The sequence below is a fragment of the Podarcis tiliguerta genome (genome assembly GCF_965153285.1).
Source record: "Podarcis tiliguerta genome assembly, chromosome: 10".
Taxonomy (NCBI): Eukaryota; Metazoa; Chordata; class Lepidosauria; order Squamata; family Lacertidae; genus Podarcis; species Podarcis tiliguerta.
The window spans coordinates 55,956,100-55,980,821 of NC_139543.1; the positions used below are offsets into that span (position 1 = coordinate 55,956,100).

Genomic DNA, 24,722 nt, shown 5'->3' on the forward strand with positions numbered 1-24,722 from the left:
CAGGTGCCAAGCTGAGAGTCATAGCCAAGAATGCAGCTCTGCTAAAGTCTCTCTTTAAAAAACACTCTTCCACCACCTGCAGTAGGAAGCAGGGATTTAGTTTTGCCCCAGAGCAGGTGGTGAAAAGAGTAGCAGGCCAAGAGGCTCAACAGCGGAGCGTTTGAAGCTTGGAGCTGCTGCTCATTGGAAAAGCACCTGTGGTGCATGCAGAGGGTCTTGGGTTCACTCTCCAGTAGCTCCAGGTAAGTCTCAGAAAGATCTGTCTGAAACCCTGGAAGGGCAGCGTAGGCGATACAGAGCTAAACTGAACCTATGGTCTGACTCAATATAAGGCAGCTTCCTGTGTTCTTAGGGATGCTTACATATTATAATTCAAGTTGTGTACAATATGTGTACTTGTGTACAAATTAGTTGAGCTGTACAAATCAACACGTGTACTTCCTTTCACACAAACACTCATCCGTGTGTATAGACAGCTTGCAGTTGTGTACAGTGCAACATTTGAACAAGCCGACAGAGTCAAACCATTGGTCCACCTAGCCTAGTATTGATCTTTTCAGAGTCAAAAGCAGGTGTCTTTTCCCCAGCCTTGCTTCCTGAGCTTATTTTAATTGGAAATACCAAGACTACTTGCAAGGAAAGCATGGGTTCTCCCAAGAAGAGATGCAGCGTCCTTTGCCACTTCAGTCCTTTTCGGTCATTGCATTTCCTGAATTTACAACCCCACACCTTCCAACACACAGTGTTTCCAGGGTGAAATGAACATAAAACACACCAGCAAAATGTCAAGTGCAGCAACAGCAGATAAAAACAGCAGGCCTTATCTGAAAGCACAGCAAAACTAATTCACCAGCTTCCTCCACTAAAAATAGTGTAGTCCAAAGCCTGGGGAAATGGTTGTGGTCAGGCGCTGAAATGGCATCAAGGTAGGCACCAGGTGAACATCTCTGGGGATTGCATCTGCTTTTTAGAAGTGGAGGCATGTTCTGAGGTTGACATCTCCATCCGTACTTGTCTTTTACTTGATGGGGACATTTTTGTGAAAAGGCAATACTTCTACATGAGTAGCATATTGCTTATTTAGCATCATAGGAAGCTGCCTCATACCAACATGTTTGCACTACTTAGCTACAGTGACCCGCATTGGTTTTCCATAATTCCAGACAAGGGCCCTATCTGAAGGTGCCAGGAGTTGAACCTGGGAACTTTGCATGCAGAGCCTGTGATCCTTCGACTGAGCTGCATCTTTTCTGATACTTTACTCACAATATTTTATATCCCAGGTGGCAAACATATATAGACTTCTTGCGGTAAGCGATGGTTTACTGTGAACACATGGATAATTCCTGCTTCATGGTTTCCCACCAGCGAGCTGGAGCAACAATCCTTGATTTAGCATTGCATCCAAAGTGGGGATCATAGTTTGTTTTGCCAAAACAGAACATGTTTGATAAGCCAAGAACAAAGATTGGCTTCAGATTGTGGTTTGTTTGGGGTGAAACGAATCATGATCCCCAGTGCAAACAGAACATTAAGCAAGGATCATGGCTTGTTGCTCCCACTTGAGAATGGGAATAATCTGCAAGGAGTTATCCACAAGCAGGTCATTATCTGCCGTTTCATAAGCCATTAATCATCATTTACCATGACATGCAAATACAGCCATAGAGAAACAAGATATTGCCATCATACAGCAAAAGAAACCAATGTATTAAAATCAACAAGTCAAACGCTATTGGGGAAAACAATAACAATGAGAAATCTCTAGTAAAAACCCACACAGGACAATGGCTGCTGGAAAATATGGATCTTTGGTGAGCAATAGTACAGTCAACCAAGTTTCCTTTGTTATGCAGAGTGTTTCATTGCCTTGGCACCACCACAAAAAAGCCCCTGTTCCTCATTCCCACCCAAAGTACTAAAAATTATGCTGAAGACACCCTCCCCCCATCTGCAGATTGATGTTTGTTCTGATTCAGCAGTAAACAGTGGGCTTTCCAGGGGAAAGCAGTGGGACAAAAGAAAAACCTCTTCAACCCATGCCTAGAAATTATTGGAGAAGCAGAAGAAATCATGAGACAAAAGTGTGGATGAGATTTATCTCAAGGTCCTTGGAGGAAAAGTTGGGATATAAATATAACAAACCATCATCATCGCAGGCTCTGATGGAATAACAAAACAAAGCATGGTTGATAACTGCAGGGAGGGAGACTATGTAAGCGGGAGAGAATAAACTGGGGCACTGAGGACACACAGCACACCACAAGAACTATGGAACTTCAACCATTTCTAATATGATGTTTTCCCTACATCAATAGTACTTCTGTGTAAGAGAAAGCATGCAAATCACATGTAGATCATTATGATCAACTACAAGCCATGAACATTTAATGGCTGTTAATGCCTCTGTCCTCAATGATCCTTTCAGCAGCAATAGAGGGCTGTTCCTTTGCTCTTGAATGGGCAGTTGTTGCAGAAGGGGATGAGATAATTGCAGGTATTGGGGGTTAATTTTGCACAGATGGAGCGTTCTGCTTATTCCTTCTATGTGCTTAAATCAGGGGTGAGGAATCGAAGCCCGGAGACAAAATGTGGCCCTCCAAGCAACTATGTTTGCCTCTTTGGACTCTCAAGAGGCCACTACTACTCCTGCACTCCCCAGGCCATATCCCGCATTGGTTCTGCTTCGTACTCTCCTTAAGTGCCTTTGCCTGGCTTGAATGTAGCCTTGAACTCTAAAAATGCCTCTATCATGCCTAGATGGAAAAAAGAAAGATGTACAACTAATCTTTTGCACAAAGGTAACATGTGCATCCATTGCTTTGCCCAGCATAGCCCATTGGGAGGAGCAATGGCATGACCATGTCAGGGTTGGGTGTGTGTAAGAGGGGGAAGGAAGAGGAGAAGGGTTCTTGTTTTGGGAATTGGTTCATACCAAGACTCAGGGCTAAGAGTTGTTATTTGGAACTATGCTCCAGCACACTCCGAGTGAAAAAAAGTGCCGTCATTCACCATATAAAAAACAGTTGGGAACCACCGCTTTACAGTACCCAACATAAAAATGAAGTTATAATGACACTTATCTAACAAGAAAGGGAAAGACAACGAGAAAGATAATAAAGGATTTTGATGGTAATATTGTGTCACTGTAAGAGTCACGCTAGTTCAACACTGAGGTCAACTTCAGAAATATTTCATAATCTATGGCAATTTCCCTTTATTGCCTATGATTAACGTAGTTTACACTGGTTTTTATGGACACAGTAGATGCCAAACTGCAGCTGGTAAAGATTAAATGCTTATTCTACAACTGTAGCTGGGAAATATCAGCGCCTTGAAAATTCTAAATATTTGAACATTCAAAAATCCGTAAGAATTTAAAGACACCATAAAGTTAATGACTTAAGTCTTCCCCCATAATCTTTCTACATATTTTCTCATCCAGTTTTCAAACATTTAGGAAGGAACACAGAAAGCTGCCTTATACTGAGTCAGACCGCTGGTCCACATAGCTCAGTATTGGCTACACTGATTGGGGGCAGATTTCCATGATTTCAGACTGGGGTCTCTCCCAGACCTTCCTGGAGATGCTGCAGATAGGACCTGGGACCTTCTGCATATACTATCATATACTATATCCTATACTAAAATCCTGTAAACCAGGCTTCCTCAAACTCTGCCCTCCATATGTTTTTGGCCTACAACTCCCATGATCCTTAGCTAGCAGGACCAGTGGTCAGGGATGATGGGAATTGTAGTCTCAAAACATCTGGAGGGCCGAGTTTGAGGAAGCCTGCTGTAAACAGTCATTCAGAGTGATGGCTTGTCTACTAGGTTCCCCCCTTATGCATTGAATCCTCCTCTCCACTAGGGGCACAATAGTACAGGTCATGTTTTTAATTTCTTATTGCAGCTTCAGGGGAGGAAACCTAAGAGCACTATCTGTGTTTACATAGCTGACAGCTGACTAGAAATGGGAAGTCATACAGCAGTATTTGAGGAGGGAGGAGGTTGTTGTAGATCTGTCCCCCTTCTGACTGTACCAAAACACTGCTGCCAACATCCATGGCTAGTTTGTTTACAGCCACTGTTTTCGCATGAGGAGGTGACTGCATAAGGTGCAAGGCTGTGAAGAAACATTGTATTTGAGAGTGGGAATGCGCATCATATACCATAATTAAGGAAAAGTCTGGCTGAGTGAATTGCTGGCCTTCAAAGAAAATCACTATTATCTTTTCTGGCTAAGAGTAAGAAAGGAAGCAGTACTATCTGAAACACTAGGTCATTTAAAGTTTTGTGGTTAAACCATAAATTCCACTAGGGAATCAGGAGGAAGTGAGGAATGGGTCAAGCTGAAATAAGGAGAGGGTAATAGACGCAGAGTCCAGCTTTAAATTAACAGCTAAAGATCATATGGTTAAGTGGCCCACTCAATTCCTAGCTGAAATCTGCAGCTTTCTTTAGATTTTGTTTCTATCATGAAACAGAGTAAGTGAAGCCTGGAGAAATTAGAGGTAACTTTTGAACTGTGCCTTTGATCCACTGGTGAAGCTCTTCAGAGACCAAAGTTTAATGTGACAACTTCTCATGTGCTCTTTGTGCAAGCCCAGCTAAATCCAACCTGATATAGGACAAGTGGTGGCAGAGTTCGAGCGTGTACTCTAGGGAGTCTGGAGGCTCACAGCCCGCGGCGGGGGGCAAACAGCACCAAAGTCAAAGTTGTATTGGTTTTAGCCAATGGCCGTTGCAAAGGCACACAAGACACCCCATGTGTAAAACTGGATTTTTGTTTAATGTAAATGATTTTGGGGAACTTTTTATGTTTTGATGGCTTGCATTTCCAGAAATGCCCATTTATTTTTGGAAATGCAAGCTGTCACAAGTTAGAATGGTCAAGTTCCCCAAATCATTTAAATGTTTAAAATCCCCTGTTGTGGCTTTTAAAAAAACTACACTCATAGTGGGGCAGCCAAGACCTATTTTGTTCAGATCCTAGAGTTAAGAGTCAGGGTTTATCTAGCAGTTTCTTATCTGGTGCCCAATAGCATCCATAGAAAAGTACCTAAAATGTCGAGATAGCTAATTATTTACAAAGAAAAAATCCTTGTGGTATAATACGGCAGTTTGAGTTAAGAAGTCATCCTATGGACAAAAACAATAATATTTCTAATGATTACATATAGATTCTAAATCATCTTTAATTGGAACCCTTTGCACCAATCCAGCCCAAAAATTCTAACATCCTAGAAAGCACTGCTGAATGCCTTAAAATAACAACTGAAACCCAAGAGGGGAGAGCTTCATTCTGAAATTGCTTTTCAAGCTAGCATAGGGTATGAAGGCTGTTTCTGCTGGGGGTCTACAGTGGAATACTCACACTTTGTTCACTTACTTTCGGGGGACATCTGTGTGATGTGAGCAAAACATCCCCACATGTTTAGCTTCCTCCCCACCCACCCCAGACCACAGACATTCCAACTTTTGTTGTTTTTTTAAGATAGTGGAACAACTGCACAATTTCCCCCATTATAAATGGCCTATTGTGGAGCTCTTCCAAAGGCAGCTGGGTTAGTTATGGCCTGTATAGATAGCACAAGACATTTGTTTCTTGTGGTATGTCTCTCTCCTGCCTAGAAATCAACTCTGTAACTTTAACTCTTCTTCTTCCAGAAGCATTGCTTTTATATCAATTTCAGACTATTGATCTAGTTCAGCATGGCCAACCCACCCATGAGGCTGACTGAGACAGCTGCCTCAGACAGTGGAATCCTAAGGGGCTGCACCCCACCTGCTCCTGCCCTGCCCCCAAGAGAAGCGAGGAGAAGTGGCAGTGGCAGATTCCAGCAAGATCTTCTGGAACTATCGCAAGATCTTGCATAGTTCATGCAATATTTTGCTGTTACTACAGCTTCTCCTCACTTCTCTCATAGCAGCAGGGCGCCCCACCTGCTCCCCTACTGCTACCACTGCCACCAGAAAAGCAAAGACAAGTGGCGGTGGCTTCCGGGTTCTGGCAAGATCTTGCGGACCTCTTGCGAGATCTCGCCAGAACCCAGAAGCTGCAGCCGTGTGATTCCAGTGAGACTTGCAGGGCGGCATCTTCCTGTTTCCCCTCAGGCATCAAAACAGAATGAGCTATTCCTGCAAATTAGTATTGTCTACAGTGACTGGCTGAGGCTCTCCAGTTTCAGGCATGGCTCTTCCCCCAGCCCTACCTAGAGATGCTACAGATTGAATCTTGGACCTTTTGCATGAAAAGCAGATGCTCTCCCACTCATCTATGGCCCTGCTGTTTTAGCATTGCTTTTTTGTCAGGGGGTTCAATAGCCTCTGCTTTTAGCAGTGTGCTAGTATGGCTGTGTGATATACTGGAAGGAAAATCATATAGAAGAGTTTTTAATATTTCATTGATATGATTATGAATGTATTGCAATAGATCTATGGTGCTGAATGTTTAGGTTTAGCAAATTTTCGGATTTAATTAGAAATGTATGTTACATCTGGGGTATGTTATAAGACAGTCTCAAAGTGCATTAGAAGGGAGTCATGTAATGAGTTTAAGGTGTTTAATTAGCGTTTGTATGTACAGACTGTGATTCAGAGTCTGAGGAATGTACTCAAGATCCATGTGTACGGGAATATGTGTGTGGACCTACTTCTGAGCATCAGCAATTAGCATACGAAGAAGTAATTAACCTAGGTAAATGTCCTAAGTGTGTACCAGCCTTTAATCTTAGTCAATCAACAAGTGGCTGTTAGGTGAGCCTGGAGGGATTAATCATTAGTACTTCAAAGCATCAAAAGAAATGGGTATTAGAATGCAAAGGAATAAAGGGGACTAATTTTTTTGAGGAAGAGCAGGATTAGGAGAGATGGTATTAGATTTATATACCACCCTTCATCATAAGATCTCAGGGCAACTCACAAGATAAAAATACAAGGTAAATACACAAATAAATAGTTAAAATGAAAACAACCAAGCAATACCCCCCACCCACCAGGGTACCAGGAAGTGGCAAAGGAACCACATTTTTATATACCCTGGAGACCAAGATAGGCTGCAGAGCAAAAACTATGCAGCTGCTACTGTAAGGATAAGGTGGCACAGCATGGGGTGCTGCTGCGCACCAGCCTCCATTGTTCCTAGGTTTGTGGTCAAGAACCTTGCAATCTCGTGCTCACCAGGGCAGAGATTGGGGTGGCTTGTAATGCTATTATGCTATTTTATATTTTAAATTGTTTTAAAACTGTAATCCACTATTGGAAAATATTGTATTTTGTGCAGCAGCCAATAAATGTATTAAATAAAAACTAAATAAATTTCTGTTTCAAACCTCTCTGAACCCATGACCAAAAGCTGCTTTGATATATATCTTTCCCATTCTCTGATGCAGGCTACCTCCCTGCATTAGCAAAAAGCTTATTGTCATTGACTTAATAAGTGGGCTTTGGATCAGTCAAATAACTGGATGCAAAATGTGCATTTCACCTGCAGACATTTCCAGATCAGAGGTTTCCCTTAATTGGTTTTGACTGCTTCCTGTTTGTTCCTCACATCCTGCCATTGATACAAGAAAGCTTGCGCAATGTGTTCCGCTTTCACATAATTTGTAATATTAGTACCAGATATTTTATTTTTGAAGATGCCTTCAGTTGAACCTTTGTAGTGCTGGATGTGTGAATTTGGATCTTGGATCTAGGTTTCCTATAGATCGAAGGTCACATATGGCTTTTACCACACTGTCATTTCGTTGCCATAATTAGAAATAAATACAGGGTGAACCAGAAATGCAATTTTGTTTCTTATGCACTGTCCTAGATTGTTCATTTCCCATTATTGAACACGGCACCCATGGACATCAGGTTTACTTTAGGGTTGGTTGAAACCTTCGGTTTCCCCACACAATCTGGTACTTGCAATAACGCAAAAATGCAGTCCAGTCTCTGATCCGCACTTCCTCATTTGTTTCGCCCTGTGTGTTTGCACGTGGGAGTTAATACATCATTAAAGAGGTACAAAGCTTTCCACCATTAGACAGAACTCTCCCAGTGTCTCTGCTTTTGCCTTTGCCCTTCTAATTACTTCAAGAAGGGGAGGAGGGAAGGAGAAGCAGATGCCTTCTGTCTCTGTACAATCCTAGAGCTTTCATCTCAAGGACATAATCTCTTGTTCAGTAGGATGCGCATAAATGTGCATGAATGCAATGGTACCAAGTCCATCTTTTCCCCCTCTTAATACAAAACCCAACAGTGCTCCTGACAGTCATCCCAAGAGGGGGAAGAGTGTGTGGACAGCTGCTTTCATGAACATGGCACCTTCCAGGTATTTTGGACAGCAACTGCCATCAAGCCTCGCCAGCACAGAAGGTGCCAGGTGGGTGACGGCTGTTGTGTAGGAACTGCATGGAGATTAGTAATAGAAAACAGAAGAACAAACTGATGCTGTGAATAATGAGGAGCGCAAGTGCAGACTCTGAAATTGAGCCCCCCTCCAATAATTGGGATCAACATGGGGTCATGGAAGGCTTAAAGCAGAGGTGGGAACCTTTGGGGCTTTTCTGTGCTACCCCCGCAGACCAACTTTGATAGGTGGGTAGGACAACTCATCAGTCAATCACCTGGTGTCATTATGATGTCAGATGCCAAGCACTTAGGAACCACAGTGCAAGGGTCTTTTTCAGAGCTTTCTGCAAGGCAAGGATGAGCGACTGAGTTCCCCACAGGGAACTAAGCAATATAGCCAGTCCAGCAGGATTGAACTTCCCACTCATCAGCTGAAGTCATCCCTGCTTTATGTCAGGATTGGCTATGTGACTTAGTTTCCCACATTAGGTGTGACACCTGGTCGGTCTGCAAACTGGAAGTTCCCCACCCTTGGCTTACAGGAGAATTTGGGAGATTTACAAGAAAGTTACTGTCTTTTTTTCAAGAAGACAGAAGAGCAACCGGATTGGAATTTGCTGCATTGTGTTGAGGAGCTCAGGTGGCGTTATCCCTTATGCACAAGTACACTGCATTTCATTTATTCTAAGGGCAGACAGAAAGCCACTAAAAAGTGAAGGGCCAGGCACTATTATGGTTGTTTTCATGAAAATGACTTCCATTCATCCAGCAATATCAGTTTCACAATGTGATAGGGTTATGCAATATGCCTTTTAGAGCACCATTGATTTGGGATTACAGCTTCAATGCCTTTGTTAAAATTTGCAAACGTAGCGGTAGTCTTGAATACCTAACCTGGCTGTCATGATCAACTCCTTCCAATTCCCCAGGCAGAGAGTCTGTGCACACACTACAGTTTAGTGTGCATCCAGTGTGCTCTGTATGACTTGTTAAAATATTGTGCATGCAGCATCAACCCAAATCCAGACATATCCTGTTTCCACAAGTTAGTGAGTTTCCCCCCACAAACCAGCATTGTGTTAAGATTCCTGCTCTGTGACTGCAGTCATGGGATTGTTGTCTATCACATGACGGTGTATGTTTTGACTCCACAGAGTGGGAAGTGCCGGAGACAGGATGTTTGTGTTACTGTGTTCCATGAAGTGGGACTATTGTCCTTTGTCCTTTCTCTTTGCTGTCTGATGCTAGAGAGAGAGGGGGAGCCATGTTGCAATGCTCCGTGTGTGTTTATATGTAAATAAGGTAGATTAGCCAAAATGCTGAGTTGCTGAGGTCTGTCATGCAACTGCGAACTCTGAGGATCCCCAAGTGTGCTGATGTCCGTTGGCATCAGTCGCTGTGATGTTCGGGCAGAAGAAAGCTTTTGAAGCTCCCGAACGATCGACCAGGAGGGAGAGAACATGCCAGTCGGGCATGTGTCTCTGCCAGGGTCCTACTCAAGAGTAGGACGAGCTCCTGAAACATGCAAAACAAGTTTTTAAAAGTAAATAAATCCACTTATGCCAGTCTGCATACCCTTCAATATGTTGAGTCCCCAAACCAGGATACATGTCTTCCAGGCCATGCTCCTGTGTGAATCACATGACTCACACAAGGACACAGAGCCCAAAAGATGCACTTTTGGGGGGGCCTGCTCTCACATGGGAAAAAATGGGGGGAGGTCCTGTTTTTTCCAGGATACTTGCAGGGTATGCTGTGTGTGTGCAAATGAAAGATCATGCAAACAGTACCTTTCTTGTTGTGGTGGTGCCCCACCATGGTGATGTCACAGTGGGTGTGTATCACAACAGAACATCCCAGGACTGTCACTTAATTTAATTGTTCGCTCACCACCATCTTCAATGTAACCTTAGCTTCTGCTTTATCAGCAGGGCTGGGTGTTAAACAGCTTCTTTTAAAAATCCACTATTTTCTGAAAGTTGGATATATTGGAAAACTTGTACTTTAAAAAGTTTTACATTCTCACAATGGACCTCAGATTTTTGGAACTCAGGGTGGGTTGGTTAATAATGGGGCTGGGTGGGACACACTTTTTTTCAACCTACTGTTTTGAGGTGGGATACAGATGTAATAATAAGTAAAAGGGAGGCGGGATGCAGATACAGTAATAAATAAAATAATAAACATTCCACAGCTGTTTATTTTATTTATGACTACACCGTATTTCCCATCAAAGCAGCCCCCTAGACATTTAGCTCTTCTCCATTTTCTTCCCTTCTTGGGATCAAATTACAGCATTTGGGACATACATTTGAGGAATATTAGCAAGCCAAAGAGCATCTGCATGTATAATATATTGAATCTAAACTCAGGATTTAAGTTTCTGACCGGCAAAGCAGTTGTCAAAACAATACGCTTCTTTTAATTAGTCTTCAGGGAAGAGAAATGTTTTGGATCATTTTTTGTAGCACTGGGAATTGTTCAAGAGCAGTGGCCTGCAGTGATGTTTTCAACAAGGAAAAATAATAATCTTCTAATCCCCAAGTAAATAAGAGTCAGTTTCAACTATCTGAGATGGTGGGTTTAGGCAGGGCAAATGCTTTTGAAAACATCCTCTCATGAAATCTGTGTCCCACTTCACAACTTGCAGTGCAAACTTAACCATGTCTTCTTAGTACAGTAGTAAGTCCTATTGAATTTAGTGTGGCTTAGTCTCAGGTAAGTGGGTTTAGGATTCCAGGCTTACCTCCTCAAGGCCGCTGCATACAAAATGGTAGCCATATAGAGACTGCTTTAAAATGTTCTCCTCAGTGGCTTCCTTTATGTTAGGGGTGGGGGTTCTGTAGCCCTCTGGAAGTTTTTGAACTCCCATCAGTCCCAGATACCATGGCTAACAGTCAAGGATGATGGGAGTTGTAGTCTGGACTTACCAGGTATCAGAACCTGATGTGAAGGTTCAGGTTTTCTTTCCTAAAGGCAAGTCAGCAGCTGAGATTTTAATCCTATTCTTTCCTTTGACTATAATTTCATCCCAGGGACAAGAGTTGTCATTCCCCAGGCAGCCATTTTTTAAAATGCTGTCTCTGGAAAGGAAATGAACATGACATAATTTCCCTTCCCAGGAGGATGGCACTGAGGTTTCAATTTGTGTGGCACCAGCGTCCTACAGCAAGTTGAGCTTCTGGCTTGCCTTTAGTAAAAATACAAGGAAGATCACCCACTGCAGACCTTGTCTCATTCTGTATGTCCAGTACTGGACATGCAGAAAGCCCAGGAATTGATTGGAAACAGCAGTCTAACTGGTAACAATGAGGACACCTGGTCACTCTATGGGACAGCTACTTCCCACAGGGACCATTCCTAGCCTTTCCTCTTTATTCTAACATTTCAACCACCCACAGTTTCCAAATATTCTTCCAGGTTTTGGATATTTCTGTCATTGTGGGGGGAGAGTAATTGGCAAGTGGTCACAATAATAATTTTGTTGAGAACCATTTCGTGAAACTTTTTGTTTGAGAAGTGATCCATATTTTTAATTAAGCAACTTTTTGAGGGGGCAGAACCATATGGCAATAGCTACATTAATCACAGTGCTGATGGTAAACTGTAAAGTCACCTTTGTGTGCCCTTAAAAGTGGTACATGCATTTTATGCAGAATTGTTCCTTTTTATTTTTTTCATAATACTTGTATCTTACTTTCTAGATCCAAAAGGCTCTCAAAAGCACCTTACTGCTACAGGAAATATATTACCTGTAGCTGTCAGTGCTTGGAATAAGCTACTTTAACAAAATTCATAAAATTCGTCCAAAAATCTCTGAGCTGCTCCTGAAAGTGGTTCTCATAGTTGTTGAGTGAACTGAAAGTGAATTGCTTTTGGGATAAATATTTGAATGATTTCTAGTTAACCTTCAACTTTATTCTCTTACATGTTGTCCTTACTCTATAGATTATTGGGGCCTTTAAGCTTAAATATAACAATTGTTGGGGGAAATAAATCAAACAATTCACATTCTGTTGTATGTGTGTTTTGATGTCTTCTTAGCTTTATCATAGAATCAGAGAGTTGTACAGAAGGGACTACAAAGGTGATATAGTCTAACCCCTAGAAAAGCCTTCTTAAGTATATCACAGGTGTAGGGAACCTGTAGCCCTCCAGATGTTGCTGAACTACAACTCTGATAATCCCTGGTCACTGGCTGTGCTTGCTATGGCTGATGGGAGTTGTAGTTCAGCAACACCTGGAGAACCAAAGGTTCCCAACACCCAGGTATATTTCATACTTCAGCACAGCAGCTTGTAACATTCAGAATGAAAATATTTTTGCTGAGGATCTTTGGATCAACTTGAATTGAACTGTGAACTAACCATGAACCAGTTCATTTTGTAAAGGGTTGAACTGAAACTAGTTCCTTTTAAGACATGTTATACTTGAAGTAGAACAAATTCCTTTTAAAAGTGAACTTTACAAACTTTGATATTGGCCTCAAAACTGTAGAATTAGCTGTTAAGAATGGCTTGACAATATACAGATTTACAGACATTTTGCAAGCATTGTAACTTATTAGGAAAGCAAGGGGAAAATATTTTTGTGTAGTAAATGTGCTGGCGTTGGTTATAAAATGTTTACTATGTTTTAAAAACATCTTTACTATACAAATTTTAAAGTAGATTTCAAATTGCACTTAATGTAGTTATTATTGTTTAACAGTTCATACTGTTGTGAACGGCTCTCAACAGTGTAAGATTTTGCAGTGCAAGATTATGGTGCTGGAGGAGACTCTTGAGAGTCCCAGGGATTGCAAGAAGATCAAACCTATCCATTCTGAAGGAAATCAACCCAGAGTGCTTACTGGAAGGACAGATCTGAAGCTGAGGCTCCAATTCTTTGGCCAGCTCATGAGAAGAAAAGATTCCCTGGAAAAGACTCTGGTATTGGGAAAGATTGAGGGCACAAGGAGAAGGGGACAACAGAGGATAAGATGTTATCGTTAACAATGAAATTTAAATTGAGTTTTAGAAGTAATAAGTGTTTATATTTTCCTCTTTTTTTAGTATTGTAATGTGTGTGTTTTGTGTGTTTTATATGTTATATTTGTTATAAATGTGGAAAATCAATTTAAAAAAATGGGGGGGGGGGAGACAGAGGATGAGATGGTTGGACAGTGTTCTCGAAGCTAATAACATGAGTTTGACCAAACTGCGTACAGCAGTGGAAGACAGGAGTGCCTGGCGAGCGCTGGTCCATGGGGTCACAAAGAGTTGGACATGACTAAACGACTAAACAACAACAAGATTTTGCAGAGCACAGAGGTCTTTATCAGATGCCTGGAATGTAATCCTAAATTGGCAGGCAAGGGAGCAAAGTAAGTGAGATCAGAGGGAAAGGAAATTCAAAAACAGCAGACATGTATAACTATTTAAAAGGGAAATAGTTACTTTGACAGTTGACAAGGGCAATGTTGGTCATATCACAAATAGCTTAACTAATTAACACCTAAGATATACATGTTTACTTTTATATCTTTATTACTATTTTTTAGTATACTGTATTTTAATCCTGTTTTTTAAAAGTATTTTTTATTCTTATTGCTCTTATTATTGCATTCTGCTATGAGATTTACAAAAAGATGGACTGGATAAAGTTTAAATAAATAAGAGGCATATCAAAGAACACACCAAACACATCCATTAAAAGCTTGCTTAGTAAGTATTCTTTCTAACTTGCCGAAAATCACTGGATGGAGTAGTGACTGAAAATGATGCCTTACATAATTATTTTAAAGGTTATCTTCATTGATATAACTATAAGGTACTTCAAAGAGTGCTGTTGACTAGTACAGCAAATTGGTTGGGAGGCTGAGATGTGAACCAGGAAATTCCTGGTTCAGAGCTTCCCTATGTGATGTAGCTCTTTGGATAACCTTAGGCAAGACATTTGCTCTTAGCCTTCTTATCTATGATATTGGGATAATAATGATATTGCCCTACTAGTGCTTTTCTTCTAGAAAAAATAGGTGCCGGTACTGCAAAGCCTTGAGTATCCCCAGGAAAAAACCCGCACTGGCCTTACATTGCCTGCCTTACATTGCCTGGTGATCAGGTATGTAATGTGCACAGGATACTCAAGTGCCATTTAAATTGTAGCCATTACTCTTGGAAGAATCTGTAGTCGTGGCTAGTATGTCATTCTTGGTGGCACTGTATGCGAAGATTGACAGCAGCTTAGATTGAAAATGTGAGGGATGGCAGCATTCACAGTTGTAATTCTTGAAACTTTTAAGCGGCAGAATTTAATGGAGAGATGAAATATACATTGGTGGCAGACAGGAAATCTATTAGATCCAGACACTTCAGTTAATAGGAAAAAATATGATAATTGTGTTGAAATGCAACACAATGCACAGAGATCATTCTGCTTACGGGTTAATTCTGTTCTCGATGTTAGTCAAGTGTGTGTGTGTGTGTGTGTGTGTGTGTGTGTTGTGTGTGTGTGTTGTGTGTGTGTGTTGCTTAGCAACCAGTTAGAGTGCCATGATCTTTAGTGAGGTGGCACATGCTCTGATTGGCTGTGCAGTTCTAAGGCAGTTTTCCTCTGTATGTTTTAGTTTAATGTCTTCCTGCTCTGTACATAGCCTGAAGTGAGTAAGACAAAACTCCTCTGTTTCTTTCTCCTCAAATTATATACTGTTTTTGTTCAGTTTTGCTCAATAAAGTGTTACTAGGATTTAATTTCTCTCTGGACTCCATCTGCATGATATCAGTGGCTTCACTAAAACACTGGAGGGTCTCCTTTATTCAAAAAATAATGTAGTGAGGAAGTCAAGTGTCAAAGTTCAAGCATTAACATTTCTGAAAATTGTGTTGCCACTCAGCACAGTGGGGGTGGGGGAAGGGATGCAGGAAGGCAAACCAAACCTGCAAGAGCCATTCAAACATTATATGAACCATATGAGAAAACATAACCTTTGTAAAACTTCCAGGTCCGGCCAGGCTCTTTAGCTAGAGCAATTCCACTCTTTCCAATTCCGTGATAGTGTGGATAGTGTAATTATACAGGTGAGTCACTAGGTGGCACTGGAGTTAATTCTGTCTGGGCGGAGTCAGGTGTTTCCTGCATCTATTCTGTTTTTATTTAGGAGAGATAAATAAGTTATTGTCTAGCTTCGTGACTGGTGAGTTCTCTAGGTCTACCATGGCAATTATACTCTAAAGACCTGCCTTGCCCTGTGACTCTTCCCATCTGAGAGCCTGCAAAAGATCCCTCTGTGAATCCCTTCTCAGCTGACAATGCTTACTCTTGAGTCTTCAGGACAACAAACTAAAGTGAGGTTAGGAACCAGAGCAGGCTCCACAGGAATGGCCATATCATGGCCTCTGTAAATAAAAGGAGCAGGGAGAGAAGCACCATAGTATCAAGTGTTCAGATGAGGTCATCCCTTGAAACTCTGCCAAACAACATTCCCTTCCAGATCTGTTGAGCCAGTGGACAAGTCTGCTAAAAATGTATGTCTTCCAGAAAGGGTGTTTTAAATTAGGCTGTCAGCTGACTCAAGACTGTATTCGCCTCTCTTGTTATTCTGAAATGCCCTTGCTTCTCCCATCCTCTCTGCCCACTATGTGAAAGGGGCTGCTGCCCCAGCAGCATATTAAACTGCTTTTCTGTGGGTTAGGGGCACCCAGGCACCATTTCCTAAATATCTGTATGTGATGCATGGCTTTTCAAGAGCTGCGTCTTACATGAGAAAGAACACTTTTCTCAAGCAGGGCCCAAAGGAAAGAAAAGGCGTCCATTCATATGGTAATCTTCAGCGATCTTGCCTCCCCTTTGCTCTGTTTGCTTGTCTGAATTAAACAAGCATTGCTTCATCGGTTCCTGAAGTAAGTGTCAGATTGAGGTCGAAAGAGCTGCTGGAAAGCAGGACTGCTGAGGCTGGAGAGGTTGTTTATAGACCACCTAAGGTGACCCAAGCCGGCTCCCTCTTGTTTGTTTGTTTATTTTGTTTCCTTTGGCTTCGAGTGGTGTGGAAATGGAGTAGAAGGGCTACTACATTTCAAATGCTGGAAACTTTCAAGGACTCTGGGCTGGAACCCAGCATGGCTGCAAGTGTCGAAAGGCTGAATGTGACACTGGGGGCCCTCTGCCAAGGGTTTACTACTACTGTTGCAGATGGAGAGGTAAACATAAACTCAGATCCAAGAAGCTTGGACTTGGTTTGTGTATAGCAGAGGAGGTGGTGACAGCAGACAATCTGGAGACCAATACAGAGATACAAAGAGAGAGAGGGAGTACTCCATGGTGGGGCCCAAAGCATGCCAGGGTGCTGGTAAGAACTACCTGGTGAAAGAAAGTCAGATCCACTCTCTGAGCTAACTTCAAGAAACATGGCTAAAGCTACATACATTCCAGGTGGTGCCTTCAGACTACTACTGTCCTGTGGGTGGGATGCTGGAGCTGTTTGCACAATTTAAGTGGAGTAAAGACAACCTGTTTGTTGAGCATTCATGCTGATTTCCTTGCATAGCTTCAGGCTTTATTGAGAATTTGTTCTGATTTGTTTGCAGGGCGGTTATATGCCAATGAGCATTTGTCCTGCATTCATTCTGATTTGCTTGCAGGTTGTTTAGGTGTCAGAACCCAGACAAAAATGTCAACAGGGCGAAACCAAAAAACAACAAGAGGAACAGGGACAGGGAAAATGGGAACTGTTCCCAGTAAACAGGGACTCCTGGGGCACATACATAGACATGAATTTCAGTATTCCCATTAAAATATAGCTCAGAACCAAGATTCTTAAACTGGATGAGAATTAGGATTATGACCTAGAAGAGTGGAATAAAGCTCACAAGTTAAAGCAAGACAAGGGTACAATATCACATACAAGCTTTATCACTTAAAGGGGAGAGTTATGTCAATTTAGATGAATCCATGGACAACCTCTGCTGGAGCAGTGTCATGATTTCTGGCCACCATTTAAAGCTGTGTCTCTCAAGAGCATTCCTGGGAGTTAATTCACCTTAAAGCTCAGGAATTTGCAAATTGAACCCTTCTGTGCCAAATAGCTCTGAGTCAGTCCAACTGTGGGTAACAAACTGAATAGTAAATGAGATAATGCTAGTCATGATCTCTTTTCCAGTTATGAACAACATAATGCTTGATTTATTTCATCATGCTCAGATGTGGGACAGGGTGGGGGCATGGGAAGTTTTTCTTGTCAGGATAATTATCTGTTCATCTCACATAGCTCCGTTGTTGCAACTCGTTTAAAAAAATAAATAAGATAAGATGTTTGCGTTTGTTGACCAGTAAATATTAAATTACAAATTTTATCACAACAGTTCGTATTAAATGTTGCAGGGAGGTAAATTTAGATGAAACTTTCTAGTGATGGGCACAATCCAAGGAACTGCAAAGAAAGCTCCAAATGCCTTATGACTTTTTTCTTTTTCCAATTTCCCTGCAATTGAACAGATTACTTTTAAATGGAATAATTAAAAATGCAATTTGCTGCACTGTGTTTTTTAGGCATTGGTGGGGAGAGGAGGTGCTGCTTTTCTAAAGTTTTGCTAGACATGAACAAGTTCTTGGGCACAGCAAAAGGACGCCTCTGAATTTTGGCATGCAGCTGCAAATCCACCTGGGATGGTATAGTGCAGGAGTGGGCAACTTCAGGCTTGCAGAACCTACTTTATATTTTACTAGAATCCTGATATTCACCAACCAGAGCCAGATGTAAAAGGCATGCACTTAGAATCAAAAATACTATGAGCCCAGGAATTTATGTTAAGTGCCAGAACCAAACTGAGCTCATAGTCCTCCCCCACAAAACCCACTCCTGGTTATAGCCACCACCACCTGCTTTCTTCATCAGAAATACTTCATCCAGATGTCTTCATCAGAAATAATTGCCAGTCTTCTTTAATTTACCCAGATATCTGCCAGTAGATCCTTATCTAACTTCTGCCCACCTGCGGTGTAGTAGCGGGTAAAATGAAATTAAAAATCAATGGAAATGTGTGGGCATGTTTTTTAAGTAGTGGGTAAAATGACGGACAAGGATAGGGAAGAAGACCAAGAATGAAATCCCCATGCAGCCATGCAGTTCACTACGGGATGATGCTGGCCTGGTCATAATATCTCTAGTGATGGACACCAAATTAGATGGCTTTAAGAGGACTTCAGATAAACTAAAGGAGGAAAAAGTTATCAGTGGCTATTAGCCATCTACTACCTCCACAGCAGTATGTCTCTGAATATCAGTTGCTGAAATTCACAAGTGGGGAGAGAACAGTTACACTCAATTCCTGTTTCTGGGTTTACCACAGGCATCTGGTTGGCCACTGTGAGAGCAAATGGGTTAGGGGTGGATATCTGGGATAATAAACAATGGAGGAAAGGTTTTTGTAGTACACTGTACTGCCAGGGACAAACATTTTGTTTTACTGTGCTGCAATCAGCAAATCTATCCACAATCACCCCAAGGAGGAGTTCATGGATTCCAAAAGTGGGCAATACTGATCTGGTACCTGCATGCCTGAATCATCATTGTCAGAAGAGTCTTCCTTTTAAATTTAATCACCTGATGTCATATTACTTTATCTGATATTGAAAGTGGCCTGCAGAGTGTGGGCTAGATTTGTATTTAGGCTTTAAGATATTGGGAGTTCTGTTTTCTAGTGTACGGGAAGATGTGCTTGTGCAGTTAAAGGAAAGGGCACTGGGGACTGTTTGGGATTATTGCATTAGAGACTATTGCTATTAGGAAGGAATCTGCCATGAGAGTATGACATACATAAAGGAGAAATCACTGGGGCAATTTGGAAAATGGCTGACAAATGCTTGTGGAATGCAGGGCTCTATTTGTTGAATAAGAGCTTTTGATGTTCCTTTCTCATGGCATCATAAAAGCTGTCAGTGCTCAGATTAGGTAACTTTCCTAAACCCAACGTCTGTCACCATCTAACAGATAAGGATCTTATGTTCCATGTACTGCGTTTCCTGTTTCTGCAGTTACATTGTTGTTCGGCTCATGACACTTTGACCACTATGCTCTAGTCTGTATGTAGGGAAAAGAGTAAGATAAACAATTTTTTAAAAAAATATCTAATTGATTCAGTAATATTTTTTTCACCCAGTGATGGAAAGGATTTGAGGTGGGGCTGGGTGAAGCCTATCATAGTCTCTGACTGATGTCTACATTCAGACAGAGAAGGCCAAAGTGTGACAGGGGCAAGTGCCTCTCCCTTGTCTCCCATTTATCTAGTGAATTTTGTATGTTATTTATGCATTGTGATGCCAGCAAGTGTGCAAAAGTAGCTGGGTAAAAAAATGAACAAAAGCCTTCAAGCTTCAGCCAAACAAACACACAAAATGGAGGGAAACGACTGCTATGCCCTTTGGCTATGATTCTATTACTTTTGTCAGTATTACAAATGTCCTCCAGATATACATGGATAGCTTTGGAGAGATGTGTTGTGTTAATTGTTGAATACAAAGGAGAGAAATTGGGGCAATGTCTTGGTGCATATACGGGTGTTCCATTGTGTACACACCATACGTTTAAATAAAATACTTGGCTTCCACCTAAGAATTCTGGGAACTGTACTCACAGAGCTGCAATTCCTAGCACTCTTAATAAGGTAAAGTCCCCAGGATTCTTGGGGGGGGGGGTACTTAAATGTATAGTGTGTACATAGCCTTCATTCAGCTGACCATAGCTATTGATCTCTAGTTGTGTCTTTGTTTATTTGCATACCCAAAAGAGACAGAGACAAAAATCTAGTTTAACTCAGCCCTGCATGCCATTGCCCTGTTTACTCTTCTTAGCCTAGAATTCCTGCTAGGAATGATTGATTAGCAAATATAATTGACCGTGCCCCACCCCTAAACACTCCTCCAGGGTGACTTGCCCAGTTTTCTACATCTGCACTCCTCCTGCATTTTGGCAAACTCCATCCAACGATAGTAGTTAAACTGTCTAAAACCCTGTCTAAGCCTTGTTGTTACTTCAGACTACTACAGCACAACTATCTTCTGCTTCCTATTCCTACCAACCATGAGCAGGACTGTCCACTTATCTAGTGACTAAATTTCTTCAGGAATCTACTGAACGGCTTTGTAAAAACCTTTTGGAAGTCCAAGCAGGTAACACCTACCAGATTGCTCCTATCTACGTATTTGAGGCTTGACACTTGTAAAGAATTCTAAAATGTTGGCAGAAGCCACACTGATTTACCCTCAGGAAGACTTGTTCTTCTGTGTGTTTTAACAGTTTGAGCTTTTACAGTGAATTTTACCAAATTATCTGGAATGGAAGCTAGGCTGACAGTTCTGTAATGGCATAACTTTGCCAACCATCCTGTGACATTGTGATCAGGGATCAGAGGGTTGCACCTCTGGTGTTACCTGCTCATTGTTGTTACTGCAAGCCTACTGCTGTAAATCTCAGTCAGCCCTGGGTTCTCTCACACACAAGGCTATAGAAAATGAATGAGATTAGCTCTAGGGGCTGAGAAGAGAGATAAAAAGAGATGCGATATTAGCACAGAAGATCTTTTTCCAGATTATCCTGCAGCAAAGCATAAATTGAAAAAAGATCAAAGTGGTTATGGAAAGGAGTGGTGCAGAAAATTAAAGGCTGGGATTCGTTAAACTTTTTTTCTTTGCTGATAGAGAGGAAAGGAATCAGGATTTTCACATACGATATTCAAATGATTTTCTGGGCCCATAAGTATACAGTGGTACCTTGGGTTAAGAACTTAATTCATGCTCGAGATCTGTTCTTTACCTGAAACTGTTCTTAACCTGAGACACCACTTTAGCGAATGGGGCCTCCCACTGCTGCCGCGCCATCGCAGCACAATTTCTGTTCTCATCCTGAAGCAAAGTTCTTAACCCAAGGTACTATTTCTGGGTTAGTGGAGTTTGTAACCTGAAGTGTCTGTAACCTGAAGCATCTGTAACCCGAGATACCACTGTATTTGAAGCCACCTGATATAATAATTTAGAGAAGCAGGTTTGAGCGTAGCCAGTTGCTTAAGGAGAGACTACCTAGGAACCCCATACTCTGGTCTCCTTGGAGGAAAAAGTAGGATAGAAATGTCATATTTGGTTATGAAGTACCATGCAGGCAGATAGCAGTGGTGTATTTGTTTGCGTATTTCATTCATGCTGACATTTTTACATGTACAGTATTTGACAAGATGTTTGCCCTGCAGACAAGAATGAAACAGCCTTATTGTATTTGACATAATATTTTTTTAAAAAAATCATATTTGCTGTCAAATCCTTTAATGAGTAATCTCAGTATTGCTATTTGACAAGTGCAGTTGCTGAAAGCTGAACACTGAAATACAAAATCACTAGTTTTGGGGAAGTTGTTCAGAGATCGGGGCTCCATTTACAATTCTATGGCTTCACCCCAAAGTAAAGTGGTGCCCAACCTGGTGATAACAAGGGGTAACTTCAGCCCAAGATAGGAAAAGAGGAGATAGGGGAACACCTAACTACTTTAAATTAATCCAAATCTTCAGGGCCTGATGAGCTGCACTCATGGGTACTAAAGCAGGCATGTCCAACTCCCACGAGACTGCGATCTACTCCCACTATATATAAACTGTCAGTGATCTACCCATTGGAGGAAGGAAGATCCAAAGTTGTTGAGTTTCTTGCGGGGAGGCTTCACCAAAGTTGTTAAGCCTCTATTGAGGTGCATTCGCCAAAGTTGTTGAGCTTTTTTTGTTTCATTTTTGGGTTGATCAATCAGGCTCACGCGATTGGCTAGGATTGGCCAGGGATGCCCCGCAATCAACCAGTAGATCGCAATCAGCAGGTTGGACATGCCTGTACTAGAGAGATTGCAAGCTTGATGGATCAGGGGAATGCTGTAGATGTACATTGGTACCTTGGGTTACATACGCTTCAGGTTACAGACTCCGCTAACCCAGAAATATTACCTTGGGTTAAGAACTTTGCTTCAGGATGAGAACAGAAATCGTGCAGCAGCGGCACAGCGGCAGAAGACCGCATTAGCTAAAGTGGCGCTTCAGGTTAAGAACAGACCTCCAGAACGAATTAAGTTCTTAACCTGAGGTACCACTGTATATTAATTTCAGTAAGACTTTTGACAAAGTCCCCCATGATATTCTTGTGAAGAAGCTGGTAAAATGTGGCCTGGAAGAGGTAACTGTTAGGTGGATTTGTAGCTGCTTGAACCAAAAGAGTTGGTCACTAATGATTCCTCTTCATCCTAGAAAAAAAATGGCAAGTGGGGCATCTTTATAAACCACTTGGATGAAGAAATTTAGGGGATGCTCATCCAATTTCAGATGACACCAAAGTGGGAGGGGTAGCTAATGCTGCAGAGACAGAATTGGAATTCAAAATGACCTGAACAGATTGGAGATCTGGGCTCAAGCTAATAAAACGAATTTCAATAGGGACAAATGTAAGGTTTTACACTGAGGCAGGAAGAACCAGCTGCACAAATATAAGATGAGGAACATCTGGCTTTCTAATAGTATGTGTGAAAATGATCTAGGGGTCTTGGTGGACCACAAGCTGAACATGAATCAAAAGTGTGATGCAGCAGCAGCAGCAGCAAAAAAAAAAAAAAAAAAAGCTAATGCCATTCTAGGCTGCATGAACAGAAGTCTAATGTCCAGTTCAAGGGAAGTAATAGTGCCACTCTGTTCTGCCTTGCCATCTGCAGTATTGTGTCCAATTCTGGGCACCACAATTTACGAACGATATTGACAAGCTGGAACATGTGAAGAGGAGGGCGACCAAGATTATCATGGGTCTGGAAACCAAGCCTTATGAGGAACGCTTGAAAAAAGGAGACTGAGAGGAGATATGATAGTCCTCTTCAAATAACTAAAGGGCTGTTACATGGAAGGTGGAGCAAGCTTGTTTTCTCCTGCTTCAGAGGGTAGGACCTGAACTAATGGATTCAAGTTACAAGAAAGGAGAGTCTGACCAAATTTCAGGAAGAACTTTATGACATTTAGAGCTGTTCAACCGTGGAACGGCCTCCCTCGGAAAGTGGTGGACTCTCCTTCATTGGAGGTTTCTAAGCCATCTGTCATGGATGCATTAGTTGAGATCCCTACATTGCTGTTGGACTAGATGATCCTTGGGGTAGCTTCCAACTGTACAATTCTATGATTTTATGAGTATGCATGTAGCAGGACCTCCCAATGCCCTTCCTGTCACATTAATCCCTTGGGTCACTCTCTGCCCCAAAGCCCACCTGACAAAGCACAAGGGGTAACAGTAAAAAGTGAGCATTGCAAAAGTCCCTATGCACAAATGTAAGCACTTGGGGGCGGGGCGGGGGGAGTGTACAAATGTTATTTTCATCTTTGCCTACAAGAGGGAAGCTCTGTGATGGGAGCACTATGTTATATGAGAGCTCCCCCCCTCCCCGAATCTTTTCATATGAGCTCTAAGAATGAAAGTGGCATTGACTGCAGGGAGCTAAGCCATAGTATGGGGATGAGGGCGGCAGTTGGGGTAGAAGGTCTGCTCTTCTGGCCAGTGTACTCCTTTTGCTTCCTTCATTTTGCATGACTGGGTCAGTTTTGAGTGGATAAACACTCACAACTGCTGCCATCTGGTCTAGATAAGCCTTCAAAAAAAGGAAATGGCCAATTAAAGTTGTCCCCATCCTCCTCCCTGCTGATTTCTACAAGGGCAACAATGAGCTTAATATGGAGAAGGCTGACAGCCAGTGCCACTGCCCAGACTGGTTGTTAGTACAAAGACCGGCAGGTGAAGGCTAGCTGAAGGCAGATTGACTGTGGGGCAGTGCCCCATTTACTCCACTGTCACCACTGTCTGCAATGTGGAAAAGAGGGGGAGAGGACATACAAACAAGTCTTGAATTGCAGGGCTGAATTGCCTTGTGGTGAATCTTTCATAACCTAGCCAAAGAGCCAGGATCCTTTCCATCTTCCATGCAGTTTGAGGAGATCTGTGCTGCAGATCTGCTCCATGAAAATGCCAGGAACACTTTTAAAACTACACTCATTTTACTTTTCACAAATCTCGGGCATTAGTTTTTGCATCTCTGCTCCATTTCATTTGAAGTTAGGGAGAGGGAATCACATGGAGGGGTACTTTTAACATATTCAGAAAGGAAAATCCTGACATGTTGCCAATTAGTTTGCTTTTATCAAGAAAGAGCAGTTATATCATCATGACGTGGCAAAATTATTACAGCAAACTAAATGGAAATAATCAATGCAAAATTAAGCTCTGCTCTACTGTGGGGTCAAATCAGGATAAAGCAGACTATACTGAAGGAAGTTGGGAGTTGTCTCTTCTGCAAGTATTGCCCTAGGGCCTAGGTAGGCAGTCTGAAAATTTTACAGGCAGAA

The 24,722-nt window shown here is 41.9% G+C and overlaps 1 protein-coding gene across 1 annotated transcript in view; it reads right to left on the reverse strand.

The window, feature by feature from the left end:
* The window catches only part of NINJ2 (ninjurin 2), an 82,264-nt gene that overhangs the window by 45,462 nt on the left and 12,080 nt on the right, over window positions 1-24,722 (reverse strand). The window lies entirely within an intron of this gene.